The sequence below is a fragment of the Schistocerca piceifrons genome, chromosome 7, assembly GCF_021461385.2.
Source record: "Schistocerca piceifrons isolate TAMUIC-IGC-003096 chromosome 7, iqSchPice1.1, whole genome shotgun sequence".
NCBI classification, from domain to species: domain Eukaryota; kingdom Metazoa; phylum Arthropoda; class Insecta; order Orthoptera; family Acrididae; genus Schistocerca; species Schistocerca piceifrons.
Window position 1 is genome coordinate 381,189,306 of NC_060144.1, and position 12,834 is coordinate 381,202,139.

The window sequence follows — 12,834 nt, forward strand, 5'->3', positions numbered from 1 at the left end:
TATTAGCCCCTTCATACTTTAGTGACTGGGAATGTAATTTATTGAAACAGTATCACAATAGTCTTACACTAATTGTCGCCCCTCTGTTTAAGACGGTACTTGCTACCAGAGTTAAAGAACAGGTGGATCACATTTTAATCAGCACTTACGAAACCTATTTAAGGGACTGTAAGCTTATGTTTTTTCAAGTAATAATATGATGAATGATGAATAAAATTACGTTACGATCTAAAACTATTCATACTTCTTTGATGTTTAGTTCCATACAACCTTATGGTAGGACAGGTATAGAAGAAATACGTAACCTGTTAAACCGCATGGAGTAACTAAAAATGATAATTCAGGAGTTTCTTGTGCAGGTATGAAGAATTAAAAGAATTGAACACTGTTATTAATGGACGGATGGAAACGAAACAATATTATCAGTAAGGGACAGGAAAACCAATTTATGTGAAACTTTTTCCGAAGTCATTAGATCAACTACAACATGCCGCACATCATTACAATGAACACAATTTTACAAACTTCTGCCAGCTGGGGTGGCCGAGCGGTTCTAGGTGATACAGTCTGGAACCGTGCGACCGCTGCGGTTGCAGGTTCGAATCCTGCCTCGGGCATGGGGGTGTGTGATGTCCTTAGGGTAGTTAGGTTTAAGTAGTTCTAAGTTCTAGGGGACTGATGACCTCAGAAGTTAAGTCCCATAGCGCTCAGAGCCATTTTACAAGTTCATATATTTAGTTACCTTCACCTAGAATAAATATTCTCCCAGACCTGTATGCACCTTAGAGACCAAATAATGAGGAAAATTGTTTTGTGGAAGTACACGCATTACAGTAAGGATCGGAACAATACACTAAAACTGTTACAGGGATGATCTCCCTTTCTATATAAGATATAATATGACTCTAATTTAGGGATCACACACACCAAATTACTTTAGTTATGTCCTCTGAACGGAAGTTCATATGACTTATAAGAGGTAACAACTGTCAGGAGTGTGCAGATCACAGCTATTTTTCTTCGGCTGACGTATGTAAGCACAGCTGTTCTTCGATAAGCAGTATGTGAGTGCACGCGTGTAAAGGATACGCGTTACAACGTGGAAGCAGCTCGTAACGGGCTGCGTGCCTTATCTCTCATCTCGAGAACGCGTGGCTGAGTTGATTGGTCGTGTGCCGCGCCATCTTCCCTTTAAGAGCTTGCCGGGCTTCCAGCGGTGACTGCTGTAACGTAGAGCTAGTATGCCCTCCTTTCCCTTCTCTCTACATCCAAGCCATTTTCCCTTCTTACAATTGTTTATAAGCTGAGTTTTCGTTTTAATCCTTTTGCATCAGATGTGGTAGTGTTCTTGTAAGCTTCACTGTGATGAACGAGGTACATGCTGCATTACACATGCAAATGTTCTGTCAACTACCTAATATATTTTCACTGCCAGATAATAAAGCAGTGACTGGGAATACTCAAAGGCTTGTTTTATTAATAACATACACACTTGTGGTGTTCTCCTAGAGACACTTAGTTTTTAGCCCTGATGGCGGATATGAGTAGTGTGACATGGATTTCACAGAATAGCGGAAGTGTTCGGAAACAATCCAGATGCGTAACTGGTCAACGAACAACAGATTGCCTGAGTATATATGTCTTTTGTTTTAGTTTCTCATCGTGTAAAAGGGTTTGATAAAGGATATGACAAACTTCTAACCTCTGTTGCCTTAGTAAGTTTCCAGGGCTCGGTCAAAACCTTGTTGTAAATGTTCTGATATCTTCCCATGAATTAATTAAACTGAACTCAGTATAATAGTTAGTGAAACGAAAGAAATGTCGTAAACACAAGCTAGGTGATGATGATGATGATGATTATTATTATTATTATGATTATTATTATTATGTCCCATGCTCCGTGACAGAGCGTAGGGGAGCGATGCCGAAGACTCGCACCGCCCTACTGATCTATAATTAAAATGTTCATTTAATTATTGTCTAATATTCTGAGTACAATGATACAGTATACCGCGAGAGTATTGAAGAATGCACTAAGTACGGCACACTACGTACCTATTTAAAGTTAAAATCGGAAATATTTGTTGTTCATAACTTTAAAAGTTCTCGAGCTCATGTAGGAATTTTATAGATTTTTAAGAGCGTGGCTGTGGGGTACTTCTAAATTCTCGGACTCCTGAAGAAATTACTTAAGTTCCCAGACCTGACACCTGAATAAATTTCAAAGATTTGAACAAAGAAATTTTACGTTAGGTCGTATCATTTAAAAACATTACAGTTACGAAACTGCTGATGTTTAGAAGCACTTGCTGCGGGTGGTTAATTGCCCTGCCCAGTTAACCGGGTTGAAAAGAATAGCAGGAAGTAGTCGAAACATCAGCAATTTTGTTGCTTACATACTTTAAAATAACGCTATCTACCGTGCAAAATTATTTTATTCAATTTGACACTGGCCGTGGAAGCCTACGAAGTTACAAAAATTTCAAGAAATTTAATCGCGACTGAATTTTCGGCTTATTAGCACGCGTCTTGACTCACCGATCTCACAAAGTATACTAATTCCAACCAAAATCGCCTGTGGATCCAGAGCGGGATAAATATTCACGCATCTCGTTCGACTGCGTATCAGAGTATTAGACAGGATGAGTTTCACTTCTGTATCTACATGTATATTCTGCCTGCCACAATACGGCGCACGGCGGAGAGTACTTTGAATACCTATTACTCATTCCGTTTTCTGTTCCACTCGCAAATTGAGCCTACTTTCTCTCTTTTTTTTCGCTGTCCTTAAGCGAGAAGTACTTTGGTAGCAGTTAATCTTTCTGCAGTCAGTCGTAAACGCTGGTTCTCTAAACTTTTTCACTAGTGTTTCGTGAAAATAAGCTGGTTTTTCTCTCCAGGGGTTCCCATTTGAGATCATGGAGCAACTCCATAATACTCGCGTGCTGATCAAACCAAGCGGGACGAATCTAGCAGTGCGTCTCTGAATTGCTTCAATTTCTTCCTTGAATACGATCTAACGGGGATCCCAAACACTCGAGTAATAATAAAGAATGGGTCGCGCAAGTGTTAAATACGGGTCTCTTGAACAAACGCGAAGAAATTTCTTATAATTCTCCTAATAATCAAAGTCTGTCATTCAAATTCCCAACGAGAAATCTTATGTGTTCACAGTATTTCAACTCGGTTCGTAGTGTTACGCCTAGAGATTTAATGGACGTGGCTCTATGAAGCAGCACACCATCAATTCTGTATTTGAATATTACACTATATGTTTCTACTCATATGAATCCCAGATGCGAGAGGTGGAAGGAGATTGAGCCAGGCGAGAATCGCAACATGACCGGAATGTGCTCAAACCATTGATATCTATCATGTGTGGTAGGAATAATCTCATAGTTGCTATGTAAGGGATTCAGCGGCAAAGAATTCCAGTTGTATCGTTAAGATAGCCAGTGTCGGTCTTTGGTTCAGTCTGAAAGCGTTAGATAAGTTTTTTGAGAAATAAATGTTAAGAAAAGAATTCGAAACGTTCCACTATCTCGGAGTTCATTAGCACTGACGGAAGCCAATCAAATCATCGTGCACGCAAATTCAAGAGACCCAACAGATACAATTAATGTTAGTGGTTCTCACAGCGTAGATGTCAGCGGGAGAGGTTTCTCAGCCTTCGGCCTTGGTTCGATCCCTACTATCGTCCGATGTCCAACTATTTTATCGTTGTCTTGATCGGTTTTAAGAAGCTCAACTATGAACTCGTTTGGCGACACAGTGTGTGGCGGGCTGCTTGAATTTGCGCTGATTGGTTAACGTAAATGTTAATAATCGGAAACAAAGCAACCTATCGCATTTTTTCTTAACAATTCTTTCTCAGCACAACCAACCTTGGAACATCCTGACAAGCTTTTCAGATCTTTTCTGACCCCCTGAATATAGAATTCGTATTCCGCGCTGGAGTTGCATCATATAACTCCCTTGCACAGTAAAGTGACACCTTTAGGAATTCTAATGAAAATCTCGGTAGCATCTATCGTAAAAATAGTTGTGAATCCGAGTTTTCTTTCGGTACATATTTTCTCTCTAAGGACATGCAACCTGAGTACCAGCGTATTTGGAATATGTCAACTGATGAAGGTTGTCGTGATAACTACGCGCATCAGTGGCATCTGTAATGTATCTTATAGTTCTACAATTTACATACTGATTACGGGAACGCTTATGTCAACAAAATTTAGTAGGTGATGTATCATATTCATAATGCGTAAGGAACACTTTTCCTCGAGTCGTGAAGTACTGTTTTACAGACATTAGGGAACTGTGTAGTAGTTGCCTCTCAGATAGGAAGAATTCTTGAGTATTTCACTATTACATATTGCGAGGCAAGTAGAAAACTATTTACTTCACCTGTCGCACAAGCAATAGTTTATTTGTTGTTCTCTAGCAGGAGCTTATGAAGGTCTCATTGTTCCAAGGGTTGTAAATGTCAATTCGAGGTTTAGGAAGGTAAATATTTGGGAAAGTAAACGAAGAGAGCTAGTTCTTCAAGATCAACTGGAAAAGTGCTAAAATTGTCAAGAAATGAAGAAGACAACATATATCATCAGGGGAATATGTTTGAAACGAGGACGTTGTAAGAAGATAGCAGATGGGGAAGCTTCAGGCTGTGTCATTTAGGACTGAATCATTTCGCAGCGTTCCACATTTGTAGGGATCCTGCAGTGATTCGACACAGTTTCCATGATACAGTCGCTGCAGTTATTATGTGGGAGAGAGGGATGTTCATAGCACGGCTGACGGTGACAGAAGACGTTCGTGTTGCCAATGGAATTGCGAAAATTCGCTAGGTGAAATGACATAGTCAAAAAGCGTAGAGAACAAGTTTTTCCCGTCGCCAACGCTTGTTAATAGACGTTGTGGCACTGTCGCTCTAATATCCTCATACAAAACGACATGATGATCCACCCCCTGTTGGTACGTGAGTCGGTGTCTCGGAAGCGGCGATATCATTCAGTGTTTTGAGACCACTCGTCTTGTGTCACCTTGCACAGCATGCCCCTAACATCTGTGATGGTGCAGAATCAAACTTCTGTTATGTTTAATATGATACTGGGGAAACAGTGGCATGCACTTCCAAAAAGTTACGGTAAACTGATTTCGCAGTGCTGAGAGCTTTGATGCCGATAACTAACATGATAAAATCCTGCAGTACATGTTTTAAAAACTAATGAACACCTTATTAAAAGAGACTAGCCAACATCAAAAGAGCTAGATGGTGCTAAGTGCCATCCGTTTTTACAGTCATCTGTTTATTTCCTTTCGAAACAGTTTCAGTTATAATGTTTCTAAGTTTGACGCTACTCTGGCCTGTACTTTTCAGTAGCACATCTTCTTGCATTGCTGCATACCTGTATTCGTCGTGGCCTACCTCCACAAGTTCATCAAGGCATTGTTGGTCCTGACTGTCCCACTACTAAACGGCGGTTCGGCGTATATCTTTCAGAATTGATGGTGGGTCCCGTCGTCCATAAACAACCCTTTCAATCTATCCCGGGTATGTGCGATAGGGTTCATGTCTGGATAACATGCTGGCCATTCTAGTCGAGAGATGACAGCAGGGAAACTCCACCTTGCCACATTCGCTGGACAGTTTGTCTAACGCGTTCAGCCTGACCAGGTTCCTCCCAAACACGTCTCAGATCATGTCCTCGTTGAAGGCATATGCGACACTCATCGGTGAAGAGTACCTGATGTCAAAACTGCGTGGTTCATTCGGCATGTTAATGGGCCCATCTGTACCGCGCTGCATGGTGTCGTGGTTGCCAACGTGGACAACGCTAGGGACGTCGGGAGTGAAGTTGCGTATCATGCAGTCTATTGCGCGCAGTTTGAGTCGTAATACAACGAAAAGCGATATTCAACATGATAGCATGGCTGTCGTTGTTCCTCCGAGCCATAATCCGTAGGTTGTGGCCATCCACTGCAATAATAGCCCTTGGGAGACCTGAGCGTGGCATGTCATCGACAGTTCCTGTCTTTTTGCATCTCTTCCATGTCCGAACAACATCACTTTGCTTCACTCCGAGATGCCTGGACACTTCCGTTGTTGAGAAACCATCCTGACACAAAGTCACAATGCTGACGTGATCAAACCGCGATATTGATTGTCTAGGCATGGCTGAACCACAGACAACATCAGCTGTGTACCTCCGTCCTGGTGGAATGACTGCAACTGATCGGCTGTCCGCCCCCTGCTTCTAACAGCGGCTGCTCATGCATGGCTGTTTAAATCTTTGGGCAGATTTAGTGTCATCTCTGAAAAGTCAACGTCTGTCTTCAGGAGTTCTGGAACATGGGGTGATGCAAAACTTTTTTTGGTGTGTGTATATACTCACTCGTGTCCAAAAGTAAAGCAACAAACGGAAATTTTGCAACGCGTTTTATTCTGTCACAGAACAGCATAAACATGTGATAGTAAAGTAGAAACAGTGTAAAGAATACAGAACGTATAGAACTGCACCATGCGTAACGGTAGATAAAAATTTTCTTCCTTTTATCCAACTTAACGGATTTGCACATATTTTCCGACGACTGGTTAATGTGCTCAGTATTGGGTGTGACCACATCTGGTCTGCAATACAGGCCTGACATCGACGGGGCATGTTGTGAATGATATCAGTCCCATGTTGAGGCAATATCGGCCATTCTTCCTGCAGAGCTTGTCGCAAGTCTTGGTGAGTAATTAATGGATGCTGATGTGATGTAAGCTGTCTGTCTAGTGCATCCCAGGAATGCTCTATGAAAGTCGAGCGTTATTGTCCGTTAACACGGTCTGAGCTCGCACCATCTCGCAACAACCGCAGATGAGGTACCAAGATCTCGTCGCCATAGCTGACAGCAGTTAAACGTTGCTGATTCGTTGAAACAATTTCACGAAGAGGGATTCGAGTGGTCAACGTAATCCCTGCCCACAACATTAGGGGTCCTCGTCGATATCGATCTTTTTCGACAATGTTTGTGTCCCGAAATCCGGTTTCGCGTTCCGACCAGATGAGAATACATGGAAAATCACTCTCCAGACTAAATCGGCACTCATCTGTGAAAACAACATTGGCCTAATTTTCGACCGCCTAGGTGGCGTGTTGATGACTCCACGCTAGACGTTCCCTTCAGTGAAGACGCGTCAGAGGTAGACATACAGCAGGCCTCTGGCAATGAAGGCCACTCTGCCGAAACCTTCTGCACACTGTTTGCCTGGATACCACACGTCCACTGGATGCTGCGAGCTCACATACCAGTTACCGTGCAGTACTAAGGCGGTACTGCCGTCCTCTTACAGCAAAATAACGGTCCTCTCTTCCGAATTCATGTGTGGTCTGCCCTACTATGGTTTTCTGGATACAGTTTCAGTCTCTATACTCTGTCGCAACATCGGAGAAACAACAGAATGAATCTCACTAAGCTATCGAGCTCCGCAGAGAGTCTGTTAGACATCTTCACAGTGCCATACTGCACCGTACGAAATTTGTACACAGCGATTGTGGATGTGGGGCTACCCGGCAATCACTATCTCGTTTCGTAGGTGCCTGACCTCATAGTTGGCATGATTGTCAACTGACAAGAGTCCGTGCAGGACACGATCGTATGGCCATCTAGTTGACAGTTTGTATGATTATATCGTGAATTAGACACAGGGCGGGGAAACAGTGGTTTGTAACTTCTGGATTAAAGTACCCTAATAATGTCTTTAAGATGACTAGAAGAGGGACAGTACATGTATCAGTAGCTCATACAATGTTTCGAACGAAGGATCACTTATATACGGCCCTGCCACTTAAAAATATTTGTGTGGAATTATTGCTTCGGTGGAATAGTATTATTCCTTGTTACCAATCCTGTGTGTCAGGGTGGATTACTTGTTCTTCACTTTTTTACCAGAGGTTGCATATTTGTGCCGATCATGCCAGCGTCCGTGCTCGCCACACCACCTGCTCCAAGGAATTGATTACATACGTATTACTAATAGGACACAGAGCTTAATATTTGTTATGGCGGAGCAGTAGCGCTCCTAAAGTGTATAAGAAAACCCTTGGCGCAGTGACACATAGCAGGAGGATGGAGATTGGGACGAATGAGTAGTGGTGAAAGCGGGGAATGGATGAGGCGAATGCATTGAGAGAGTTTTTTTGACTGTGAAAGGAAGGGAGTATCCTTGAAACACTGGTGAAACTAATGTAGATGGGCCCAAAACAGTTCCTGAATCAGTTAGCTTATACCACGCACTCCTGGGAAAAAGAGGTGCGCCCTTGTACAGAGATAATGTTCGGTATGTAACATACTGGTGTCCTGCAACTTTAGCGGTTCACAGTGATTATTATTATTAGTAGTAGTTGCAAGATTCACAAAATATCAAAGCTCCTGGCTCCTGATGTTGTTATGTTTTACCATGTAGTTCTATCTTGGTATTTAATTCTCCTTTCCATGTTTTATGTTTGCCATGTAATTCTATCTTGGCATTTAACTTTCCATATCATCACGTGTAAGTTTTCCATGTTTAGTCTGATTACATAGAAGTAGCGCTTTCTTATTTTTCTTAAGGATGTTCTGTACATACTTGATTGCTAACCTTCCCTGTACCTACTTGATTGGTAACCTCCCCCTTATCCACGAAATGTGCCTCGTATTCAGTGAGGTCTTCTATTCAGTTGTGGTTCTCCACGTGAATCAAACACTTCTTTGTTTGTTAATATTCTCCATTATGTTGTGTTCTTGTTTTGAATCCCACCAAAAATCTTCCTCAAAAGTTTCTTTTTAAATGTTTCTGAATTTGCTTCTTCTGGTTTTGTTAATGTCCATGTCCCACAAGCGTATGACACAAACAGTGTGATAAGAAACTTCCTGGCAGATTAAAATTGTGTGCCGGACAGAGACTCCAACTTGAGAACTTCGCCTTTCGCGGGCAAGTGCTCTACCAACTGAGCTACCCAATCACGACTCACGCCCCGTCCTCACACCTTTACTTCCGCCAGTACCTCGCCTCCTACCTTCCAAACCTTACAGAAGCTCTCCTGAGAGAGGTCCCCAAAGCCCCTTCTCACCCTTCTGTCACAGTTAAGCGTCCCAGCGGCAACCTCGCCTCCTCTGCTCCCAAAAAAATCCCAACCTCTTCCTCCTCCCCCTCTTCTTACAAATATCTCCTGTCCCGTCCTGATCCCTCACTCCTTGAGGCCTGGAACCTCACCATGCTCTTCCGTCAGCACTTTCCCAGAGCCCTCATGTCCCTCCTCACTCCCCACCAAAACACCATTCTTATCACCTCCCCTAACCCCACCCTTCACTCTGATATCCTCTCCAGAATCCCCATTACTCGCTTTGGCCCCAATGCCTCCCTCACCCCTGCTCCTTCCCCTTACCCCTGCCACCAACCCCAACCCCAGCAACACCCACCGACCCTCACCACCGTGATCACTCGGCCTAATCCGACAATCATGGAGGAGGAGGTGTTGGCAGAGCTTAAGGCTCACCAGAACCTGGAAATACGGGTGGTTCGCCAGATTTTCAACCCTGCCGGCCCACCTGCTCTATGCAGGTGTTCTCTGAACACACCCATCGACCTTCTCCTGATGGAGGGTGCCCTCCTTTTCCATCGCCAGTACAAGTCGACCCCTCTCACAAAAATTTTACGGAAATATAGAAAACGTTGAACTAACTACAACATCTGGGGACACGAAGAACCGCATTCCAGTCAAGAGTGTTGCAGCCCACGCCCTCATCAATGGAACTGCTGTATTTCTTGGATGTTTGCTTGATTTCAGCTAGGATATAAACGATACTTTCTCAAATGGAAATGGATGGTTTACTGTTGCCATAGTGAGAGGTGGTAGTGGAGTTTCTAGTGTACCAGGAGGAGAGGTGGTAGTGGAGTTTCTAGTGTACCAGGGCTTGAAAGTTTTAATGATAGAGATGTAATTACCTATCGTACCTACCATATGTTTGAACTTGCTAATAAAGTGCTAGTAAAGGTGTACGTGAATATGTAAAATTTGTTGGTGATTGTACTGTATATTTCCATAAATAAAGAACTGTAGCATCAGCCACGAACCGGACAAGGGTACATCTCGAACAGGGGGCTCAAGGATGCAACAGTCTGAAAAAAATTTATAAACCATAGTTCACCCAAACTGGGCCTCCAGCTGCCAGATGGCCCGCTAATCGTCTAGACAGTGGTTACATAATTATCTGGCTCGGCGTTGGTGGCGCGCCAGCGGGGATGCGCACGCCACTCCCCCCCTCCTCACCCCACTGCTGAGGACATCATCAGGTTTGTCACCATTGACTTCCAGAATGTCCACCCATTCCAACACCCCCACACCCCCACAGCAGATATCCCTCGCCACCCAATCTGTCTTCCACCTCAACACCTATGACAGCTATTCCCATAATGAAGCACACTTACCTTCTCCTGTCTTGACACCCTTGTCTAAATTCCTGTCACGGCGTGACAGCACCATATCTTGTTCAATAACATCCGTTCCCATCCCACAAATAAGAACCTCCTCCTGCACACCCTCATGACCCACCACGTGGATGCCTTCCTCCTCAACAAAACCTTTCTTCAGCCCCAGAACACCATACACAAGTCACCGTACCTCCTCCACAGCTCCGATAATGTCCTCCTGATAGTGCGTGGCAGAGTAGCCATTGGCCACCACTGACAGATCCTCTTTCACGACCCCACAGAACACCTGATCCTCAATCTCTTCTTCCCTGGCCTTACCATTACCTGCTCCACCATCTATGTCCGCCCTAATGCTCCTATTCCTTTTGACTTCCTTTCCCACATCGACCTTACCTTCTCCTCCTACGTGATCACCGCTGTCCCCAACATCCATAGTTGTTCCGCTGCCCAGTTATGGCTGTGGCATCAGTTCCTCTCAACCCTCCAAGTTGACCTCATCCCGCAGCACACCTGCACCAAATCAAACACCACTCCTGATGTCATCCTCTCCTCCCCTAACCTCCTTGGCCGCATAGTGGCGGACGCCCTTGACCCTATTGCCATTGATCATCTCCTTGTCCTCCTCACCGTTTCAGACAGTCGTCAACACTGTCCTGACCCTCACATTGACATGAAATATGTCAATGATTATTCCCGTGTCGACTGGAATGCCTACCGGGATACCCTTTCCACCAAGGTCGATAGACACCCCCTCGCCAATGACCACCCTGATGATTTTACCTACGCCACTCCTTTCTGCAGCAAACCTCGTCTGCGGCCGTGCAGACCCACATCCCTACTGTCGCCGTCCACACTCACCGTCCCACTTTACCCCCACAGGCCATCCTCCTCCTCCGTGAATCCCACTTTCTCTACAGTGCCTTCCTTCAGACGCATGACTGGGGCACACTACAATGTCACTGGCGCCTACAACGATACGTCAGTAACCAGCTCGCAGCTAAGATACGCTGGTACTGGTGACAGACATGCACTCTTCCTATCAGCTTGTCCAAGTACTGGTCAGCCTTCTGCCACCTTACCAGGTCTAACCCCCTCCCCCTACTACCATATTCTTTATGATGATCAACCCCTCCCTGTCAACCTCAGTAAAGCCAATCACTTTGCTTCATACCTCTCTGATATCTATACCCTCCCTGACGATCCCCAGTTCGATTACTCCCTCTTCCCAGATCTCTGCAATCGAACTGACACCTCTGTCCCTCCCTGTGCCCCTGGTCTCCAGTACCTGGCAACATTACACACAATGAACTTAGTGCCCCCATCACTATCCCATCACTACTCAGGATGTCATCACTACACTCTGCACGACACACAACACTGCTCCCAGTCACGATCGTGTTACATATCGCCACCTGCATGAATATCCCGCCTACTTCCTCTCCACCCTGGCCAGGCTATATAATGTGGTCTTGTCCACCAGCTTCTACACTGACCAGTGGAAAATCTCCCATATCCTGATGTTCCTCAAACCCGACAAACTGCCATTCACTGTCTCCTCCTACTGTCCCATTAGCCTTACCTCACTCTTCAGCAAGGTCCTGGAATCCATCTTTACTTGATGCATCCACCAGCATCTCCACCAGCACCACCTCTTTCCCGCTACCCAGTGTGGCTTTCGACCATCCTTCTCTGCCGATGACCTTCTCCTTCACCCCACTCATCTCCTCTCTGAACAGGTCAACTCCCGTCGATATGCCATTTTTCTCTCCCTCGACCTTGAGCGCGCTTACGACCGTGTATGGCACTCCGGTCTACACTTCTAGCTCCAAACCTTCGCCCCTAATATCAACTACGTCCGTCTAATGGGGTCTCTCCTTTCCCAACGTCCTTCCTATGTCACCATCCATAACAAGGATTCCTACACCTTCTACCCCTCTGCCAGTGTTCCCGAAGGCTCCATCCTCTCCCCTCTTCTGTACCTTCAGTATATGGAGGACATTCCACCGCCTCCACCCCCGTCCACCTTCTCCAGTACACCGAAGACACTGCCTTCTTTGCCCTCACCCCAACCCCGCAATGCTCCCAACACCTTCTCCAATTCCATCTTGAATGGTTCAACACTTGGTGCAACCAGTGGTTGCTCAAGGTCAATCCTTCCACGACCCAGGCGATCATTGTAGGCAAAACCACCCCTTCCTTCCGTCTCCTCGTCTTCTATATCACCATTTATGGCCATCCTATCGCCCTCACCCTCACCCTCATGTACCTTGGCATCACCCTTGATCGTCGCCTCTCCTGGACCCCCAATGTCTGGACAAACCAAGCCAAGGCACTCTCCTGACTCCATATCCTCAAGCTCCTTTCTGGCCACACATGCT